This window comes from Mercenaria mercenaria, chromosome 6 (assembly GCF_021730395.1).
Source record: "Mercenaria mercenaria strain notata chromosome 6, MADL_Memer_1, whole genome shotgun sequence".
Taxonomy (NCBI): domain Eukaryota; kingdom Metazoa; phylum Mollusca; class Bivalvia; order Venerida; family Veneridae; genus Mercenaria; species Mercenaria mercenaria.
In genome coordinates, this window is record NC_069366.1 from 47,394,450 (window position 1) to 47,404,112 (window position 9,663).

The following is a 9,663-nucleotide window of genomic DNA, read 5'->3' on the forward strand; positions in this document are numbered from 1 at the left end:
CATTCAAGGGTATGGCCTCTAGAGAGGTCACAAGGTTTTTCTATTTCAATACCTACTTTTTAAATTCGCATTGTCAAAATGTTCATAAAATATCTTAGTGCCCACAGTTCGGGTGAAATTTGTCAACATGTTCATTTCCACCATGTCTGGCATAGAATGTAAATACAACACTGAAAAATGATAAAGTAGGTGAAAATAAAAGTTCGATATTGGTAAAAATGCAAGAAGAACGTAAATTTTCTGCATTATTTCAAAATCGTTGCAACAGCTTACTATCTTTTGCACTATATATTTGGTCATTTATAAGAATATCTTGCAAAAACCTAATGTCAATGAGTTTGTACCACTAGTCATTCTTAGAGTAATCACTTTTTATGGATTTTTGAGATTTTTTTTCCCCATCTAAATGTGTCAGTTAGTCCATTTACCCTATTTCTAAAACTAGTCACATCAATGACATTTTCAAAACTTTCCAAAATCCAATCATGTCAAGTTTACAACATATACAATATCTGTGCAGTGTTATTCAGAGGCTGGCATTGAGGAAGTTGGAAATGTAATAACTTAGATAGATGCTATGGAGTGAAATCACCTGCTATCAGTCACTATGCTCACAACCGTTGGTTTTTTTTTAATGCTGGCAGAAATAAGATTTCACATCATTATCTCTTTCCTGTTCTATTTAAAGTAGTAGCCTCACATTGAGTGCTGTGAAAACTTGACTCCAACATAAATAAGGCATAGGAAATATTTGTGAGGAAGTTTTTGCTAATTTGGCATTTTTGGTCCTTTTAATAGAAAAATATTCTTTTAATAAATTCACAGCTTTCATAAAGATGAAACCTATTATTATGAGCCTAATCTAGATTTTTTTTTTATTAAATGGTTTCCAAATAAAATAAGTCTTTTACTTCGTTTAATTTACATTAAAATACCATTTTTCAAGGAAACTAACTTGTTCCCAGCTCGTAAACATTGGAGAACCAGTATCCGGTATCTACTTCCGGGTGTTTGCCACGTTCAATTTCTCGATTTGTTGCAAGAGAGCAGTAATTTAACAATGCCAGAAAAGCTTACAGGCGTTATAACCAAATTTTATGATGAGTACATTAACAGTACTACTAAAAGACTCAAAATAGTAGATGCATACTTGTTGTATATTTTCTTGACGGGCGTATTTCAGTTCTGCTACTGTGCACTTGTGGGAACATTTCCTTTCAATTCCTTCTTGTCGGGCTTCATCTCATGTGTAGGATCGTTTGTCATCGCAGGTACAATAAATGTTTTTTTTGTTATAAAGGAATTCTCGCCAGTCAATTATATTTGACATGGTAAAATCTGATCACTGCAGCACAAGGATGGCTAGACAAGCTTACTGTCGCTGAGTGGCTGCTTTTTAATTTCTGACTTTTGCAGCCACCGCGACAAGCCAAAGTATGTCAAAAACCTGGGATCTGCTGCGAGCAATGTTTGCTCGCATCTCAAATACATGAATGGAAGTTGTTAAACACTATGAAATATATACCATGTCCACGAAGAAAGACCCTTTTTCTCGCGATCTGCACCAATGATATTCTTGAAATACACAGCATTACTTTATACCGGCCATAAATCCACAGCTATCCCGCAATATTGACCTTGTTCTTCGGCCATGATATTTTATGATGCCTTGTTTTGATCCTTATCGACCAATCAGAAAACGCGCACCTTACAGCATTTACATTTCAAGTATTGGAGAATCTGTGGAAACCTGTACGCTGAATTCTCGTTTTTTACGTCATTATGAATTTAAAAGAAATGAACACGAAATATGATGTATACTGTGTTGTTTATTATTTAAAGCGTATGAACAACATACAGAAAAAAATATATATACATAAAAACAGCCTAGAGAATATAAAAAGTCACTTTGTCTACGTGTGCAAACCTCACGGTGTGTATTTAAAGTTACTGTACATATTTTTTCCAGAACGGCCCTCTCAAACAATTTTCAGATCCCGTGATTGTTTTCATGTCACTGTCAGTAAAATATTTTACTAAACTTCTTGCGTAGGCAAATATTAAGACCAGTTAAGTAGGGACGACATGTGCGTATTTATTGAAACGCTCAAAACCGGAGGAGCTTACAGCCGTGTCGTCCTGGGAAGAAGTAACATGGTTTCAGACTTGAGAAGGGATCACACGTTTCACCGTATTACACCTTTATTTTTTGACTAAGTTAGTTTTGAATTTTTGAGAAAATTCAATAAAATACTTTCATAAATAATTTACTTACGAGAAGAATATAAAAAAAAAAAACGTTCGCGCAAAAATATTTTATACGAGATTGAAATTCGGCAAGCGCGCGGGAAATTTCATTAGATCTACCGTATTTTCTTTGATAACTTGAAAGTGTTATCAATGTATGTCTCCAATCAACTTTATTTTATATTGTTGACTGTATAATGTATGATGGTGATACATGTTACTAATGTACTAACTAACGGACCTTAACAAACGAGCTCCTTTCTGTTGTACATGGGCACAGTAATACTTATGCATATTTTAGTTTTTTTCTTCAGATAACAAAATCAAATAACTATGCGTGGTTATATTTCTTATAAATATAATGACTTACAAATTATATATTTCGCGTAATATGCGTATCTTTTGTAAACCGGCATAGTGACTATATTTAAAGAAAACTTGCGACATTCAATATTTCGCCAACAATGCGTTGTTAGAAGTCGTTTTTTCCAATGATTATTAATTAAAAAATAATTATTTTGTTGTCCGAAGAATCTAAGGGCATTTACTGAAGTAAAACTTATTGCAAACGAGATGTCAATTAATTTGCAAACAAATTCAGCTTAAAAAGACTTACTATATCAATTTGCACCCTTGTTGCAGTTATTGGTAATCTATTTGATTGTGACAGACGATTAATTACAATTATCTAATATTCAAAACGTAATAAAAATTATTTAGAATAAATAAAAAAATCTATGCTTCGAACTTTCCAAAGAATTTGCCGATTTGGAATCGGTCTTGTAACCGGTATCAGTACATTATTTAACTAAAAAAGCATGTGACGGGTATTAAAAAATCTTTCAAAGTAAACCCGAGTAGTCAAGATGATGATCAGAAATAAACATTTATTTCTTGGAGATATCTACGCTTATGTCGCGAACACCATTTCCGTAAATCTCGTATACAGAAATAACTTTTAATAAACTTCTCTCAGTTATTTTTTTTTCTGATTGAACAGGTTTATAGATCTTCCAAAAAATAATTAAAACAGTAGTTTATATAAGAGAAGTTTAGGTAATTTCAGTTCATATTTCCCTTAGGCTCGTCGATTTTCAATGTGTAATAAAAACGTTTTGTGTGCATATATTTCATTTTTCTTTTGTATTTCAATTATTCATGTTATATACGAATGAATTTTGTCATAAAACCAATAAAAATACCACTTACTTAAAAAAACGGGTGCATTACGGTTATGGAAATTTCCTGGCGCTCACCGAATTTCAATCTCGCATAAGACCATTTTGCGCGAACGTACTTTATTTTCGTTTCAAAAATCAATTATTTTTATTATACGTTTGTATGTGGTTAAATTCAGTCATAAACCCTGCAAATAAAACATTTATTAAAGAAAAACAAAACAAAGCAAAACAAAACATAATGTCAAATTTACGCATGGATCCTTGGACTTTTCTTTTACATTTTGTTGTTTGGAATGATAATACATTTGTGAATTTAGAAGATTTCTATTAACAGACAAAAAAAAAAACATGGAGAAAAAATGATTTTACAATACTCACTAACGTTCAACAAATTCAAAACATGTAAGAGGTGCATTACGAAAAAAAAACGGGAGACGAAATTGACCGGTTCACCGGTAGGGCGATTTGACGCGGTACATATTTCAACACAGTTGGGCGGTTGTTTACATAGGATTTCAGCTAACGGGTTTCGTTTTGAAACTAACATATTTTTTACCGATTTACTTATAGAAACAAGCAAGATTATCAGGTATTCGTCTGTATTTATTATGTATAACAAGTAGAGTGCAGAAAAATGTGAAAATTTGGTGTTAAATGCAAACTTCATAAAACTCAATTTCCACACGGTTTTTGGCATATTTTGGTCCGACGTTACAGTTTGACCGTCACAATATAAAACAAACTGTATACGTCGGATTAGTTCGACTAAAGGATGACTATCTGCACAATTTTAATTTTCTTTTTTCGCATGACGGTGCAGATTATTTTCATTATTTGCACAATATTCATGTCGATTATTTTCGTTATATCAGCACGACAGTCGTGCCAAAATTGTGCAGGTATTTTTGATATCCATAGGACCATACAACTAATCATGCTGCATTACGTTTGTAAATTTTAATTACGCTTTTCTGAGTTTTTTTATGTCCTACACATTTATGCATATCGTATGATTTTCAGTGGTGGTTTTGAGTTAATTTATGATTTTATCAGATTTCACGCACCAGTTTACAGAATTAATAATCTTTCAATTTTATGGATTGTCCATATTCTTGCAGAATAAAACAAAAATATCCAAGATCTGAAAAACAAGTCTGACAGCTGTACCAACTGATTGGCCTTCGACTGCACCCACCTCTTATTCGCACTCACAGTTACTCTTTCAATATGAAAATTACATGTATATACATAGTCAATGAGTATTTGAAAAGCCATCATTGCTGTGCTCTGAAGTGTTAACTCTTCGAAAGCATTTTATTGTATATTTCTTCTAGGTATACAGGTCAGCATTTCTAATGTTCTTATGAATATTGCCTTGTAAAATAACAATGATGGTGTACGAATCATTAAATTATCATTATCTGTCTTTCAGGCTTTTTTGTCACAAAAAAGCAGAATTTTCTTTGAATTTGGAGTCATTTTTTGCAGTATTTCCCACTTTTTACAATTTTTGCAGTATTTTCCAGTATGGGAATTCCCGGTAAATACCGCTGGGAATTCCCGCCCCCGGGAAATTCCAGCCAACCCTGCTTTCAGCTCGGTTAAGTTTTTTGCTAACAAATGTTTGTTGCAATATTAAATTTCATTAACTTGATCCTCTTTCTATGAAAAGACAAATTCCTGCTATGTAGGTATTTCGTAATTTCGAGTCACTGCATCTAAACGAAATATGTCAACATATTTGGAAAAAAATCAAATGATTTACCATCTTTATAATATTTTCAATGGAAAAGAAAGTTGTCAACCTTTAATTTATGCAAGTTTGAAGCATTTGTTGCAGAAATTGTAATACTGGTATGTTTTATCAGATGGAGGTATACAAATCACTAACATGGATACATTTCTTCTTTTCAGTATGTTTAAGATTACAAGTAAATCCACAGAATAAAGCAGATTTTTCTGGCATCAGCCCAGAAAGAGCATTTGCAGATTTTATCTTTGCAAATTTGGTACTACACTTGGTAGTTATGAACTTCATTGGTTAAAAGGTAATGTATATTTATGAATTTACATGTAGTCTTTCAAAGAGTAGAGCTTTGTTGTCTCTATAGCTACTACACCAAATGCTTTCAAACTGAACACATGTTTGACATCATGAGATGACCTGATACAACAACTTCCGCAACTGTAGCATTCATCTGGTCAAAGTCATGTCCCTTTAATTATGACTATTTTAAAAATAGTAGTGGTTTTGTTGTCACCCTTTCGCCTTTATTGGGGTTGGCATTCACACCACAAGTTCTTCTTGTGAGAAGGTTTCTCAAACAACTACTAGGCCTAATGCTTTCAAACTTCCCACATGCCTTATACATTTATGAGATGGCATCACAGGATGAGCAATTATTTTGTCAAATTAAATCCCTTTTTTAATTTAAAGCTTTTGGTTAAAGTTTTGCATGTTAGCAGATTTCTCAGAATCTGCATGGCTGAATGCTTTCAAACTCCCCACATGAGATGACCTAAATTGGCAAGTTAACAGAACCTTGTCTTGTATTTTGCCAAAATTATGCCCATTTTTAAATTAGAAATTTTGATTAAAGTTTCATATTCACGCCGATTTCTCAGAAACTATTTGCCTGAATCAGTGCTGTTAATCTCCTCACAAGTCTTTGGCATCATGATTCAATGGTGCAGGTTTCATAACACTGGCTTACAAGATGATCTTCATGATGTTTTTTTTTAATCATAAAGATGTTCATTAAAAGCTGTATACTGTATAATCTTTAATATTCTTGGGGGACTAAATTTCATGGTAATTGATGAAATTAAATTCCAGCAAACAAATACAATTTCCATGCATTTTATCTGCAAAGTTGAAACCCACAAGTTCATATTCTGATGAAAATGCAATTTTGGCCGTAAGCATGAAATTTTAGCACACATAATGAAATGATTTCACAGTATAATGTTGTAGGATACAATTTAAAATTGAGAAAATGTCTTAAGAGATGTTAAAGGATGAACTTGGTCACTGGATCAAAATTACTGACTCCAAAAAAATGTGTCATAATCTGGGAAACAGATGTGTCTATAAAAGGGAAAAGGTATTCTTAAGACTATGTGGTGGTAATTTTGATTTTCGAAAAAACTGATTTTCAAATTAAGATTTGTTTCAAAGTATATGCCCCCTTCAATGAATGGCATTGTCCCTCTGCCTGTCGACAGTTGTGCAGACCATTTGGTTTCTGGTCAGTTTCTAGAGAATGCTTGGTCTAACTATGGTTAAACTTCATCCAGTGCTTCCAAAGGATCTTCCTACAAATTTTATTCATAAGATGATGGATGACCTTGTTTTAGGGATTGTAGGTCAAAGATCAGTGTCACAGTGACCTTGAAACTGAAAACAATACAGTTTTTGATCAATACCTGAAGCACTTTTGGGCTTTCCAGTTCCTGCTTATTGTCAGACGACTTCTGTTGTTTTGGGTCAGTACCTAAAGGGTCAAGGTCACAGTAACCTTGAGATTGAAAACAGTTTGGTCGCATCTAGTCTGCAGATAACCCCTTTTGGTTTTTAGGTCACTTGGTCAGAAGTCAAAATCACATCATTCAAAATTAAATACTGGCCACAAGAAGCATACATGTTTTACAAACAGCTCTTGTATTTCTATGATGTTAGCAAATGAATTTCTTCCATTTACATTCTACAATTTATAGGTTCTTATCATCTGCATTGTATTTGTAATGCTTTCCTAATATTTTAAAACTGCCTGAAGTGAGACATCCGGTATTATTTCAGAAATCATTACTTAAAAAGTACAACATGGTGCAGCATTTATGTAACAATGATTACGCTTATAAATTATAATGTTAATTTTTTTGTTTTTCAGATCCAGCTTTTGAAGAATGTGTGTTCAAGTACAGATGTTTGTTGTATATGTGATTGTAATTGTGGCAGAGAACTTTTAGAATAAATTAATGTGTTATTTGTAAAAACACATAGTTTGTTTGTTATTGGGTTGTGACAGCAGGGTTTTCTTTCTTTTTCTTTTATGCTTGAAGGGAAGCAAATTTTCTGTACAAGTAGATTAAGTAGAACAGTTCACGGATTCCAGGAAGACTTAATACAAACAAAATTTTAGACATGATAAGAAAGTCTGTCACTGTAAATGACCCTTCTGTCACTGAAAGGACCCTTACTCTAACCTTTAGGTTGCTGGCCACAAGTAATTCTGCCTTTGCGACCAGTGCAGACCAAGATATGTCTGCACATCTGTGCAGGCTGATCATGGTCTGCACTGTTCACTCAGTAAATTTTTAGTGAACACACCTTTGAATAATAAGTGGTACTGCCCAAATTGAGATACGGACAAGTTCATCATAGAAATTTAGCATGGTAAGGACTAATCCAGTGGGCACTCCACAAATACATATATGCACAACAAAAACATTCAAGCTTTACAAATCTGTTTATTCAGATCCATAATAAAGAGAGTAACAAGTTTTCAGTATGCTGTGTAAATAAAACCATTTACATAGGTAGGTTGGATAAAGCTAGATGCTGTTTAAAATTGTAGGAATGTACTTGAAATTTACAAAAATTGTCTTGATGAAAAGCAAAAAATGTGCTTTAAAATTGTTCTAAAGCCAATATATATTAGTTAATTTATACATTAGTAATATACAATGTACACATATTACAATTTTAAATTGTAATATTATGAATTTCTGAACTAACACCCGAAAAAGGAATTGTGATAAAAGTCCAAAAAAGAATGCTAAAAAAAAATGCTCTTGGAATTCTAGCGAGACTAAAACAAGAGGGCTATGATGGCCCTCTATTGCTCGCCTGACTACTAGGTACATGTTGCTTATAATCCAAATTACTGGTTGGCACGGGCAGGTTTGACCTAGGAGCATAATTTCAACATGGTGGATGACCACTACACAATATTACATACCAAATATCGAAGGTCTAAGGCAGTTTTTCTTGTATCGGTCTAAGTAAAATAAGTCACTCTCATTGGTGGGGCCCATTTTGATCCCAGGGGTATCATTTAAACAAACTGTAGAGGACACTCTGATTATGCTACAAACCAAACAAGATTTTAGAAGTCCCTGTTAAATAGACTAGATCAGCCTCCATAGGACACGGATGCCTCCAAATACTGCACCATCCCCTAAATAGCAAAGTTTTTAGTTCAGACCATCTTCACATGAAGGATGTTTGACTAAAAGTTTGAAGCAAATTGTATTCAGATAAGATGGTGCATCTGAGCAACTTAAAATCCGTTCCAACAAAAAGTGTATGAGGAATTTAACAAAACTTATAAATTGATTTAAGGCCCATAATTCTAGAGAAAACAGCCACGGTCAAAAGTATTTGAATAAATTTAAAAGAGCTCCATGCCAGAATGCTTCCAGCCAAATTGGTGAAATTGTTTTGTTTTTATTGGCTTTAACCTTGCACCAACACAATCATTTGTCATATGGTGACTTTCCAGCTTTGATGGTGGAGGAAGACCCAGGTGCCTCTCTGTGAATTATTACATCATAGGCGGGTACCTGGGTAGAGCCACGACCTTTCGTAAGCCAGCTGGATGGCTTCCTCACACGAAGAATTCAGCGCCCTGAGTGAGACTTGAACCCACATTGGTGTTTGGCAAGTGATACGAAGTCAGCGACCTTAATCACTCGGCCACAGAGGCCCCTTGGTGAAATTTTATCAAGTGGTTCATGAGACATAGTTGTTCGAAGCAAATGTGGACTACGGACATCCCGAAATCCTAAAAGCTCACCATGACCACTACCTACTCAAGTGAGCTAATAATAATTCATGATTATGCAGTATTTATATATAACAGTATGAGTAACATATCTGACAATAGTACAGTTTATAAACAAGTAAAATATGTCCTATGAACAGAATAAGGAGTATCAAAATGCCATCATGTGCTTGTGGATAGTTAAAAAAAAAATACTTATTTAAGCTCATTTTCACCCAAAATAAATGGTTGCAGCAGAAAGTTCTACACACATGGCAAGGTACATAAATTGCTGTAATAACCCGAAATTAAAATTTGGTTGTGGATAAAACAGAACAGATTTCTGTTTATAGTCGTAGTATTCCACCTGCTCTGCTGACGTATAATCTTTTAGACGTACCTTAAACCTATGCAAACGAACAAAGGCGCTTAGAATTTTCTAATTTGTCCCTAAACATTAAGAAAGGCAG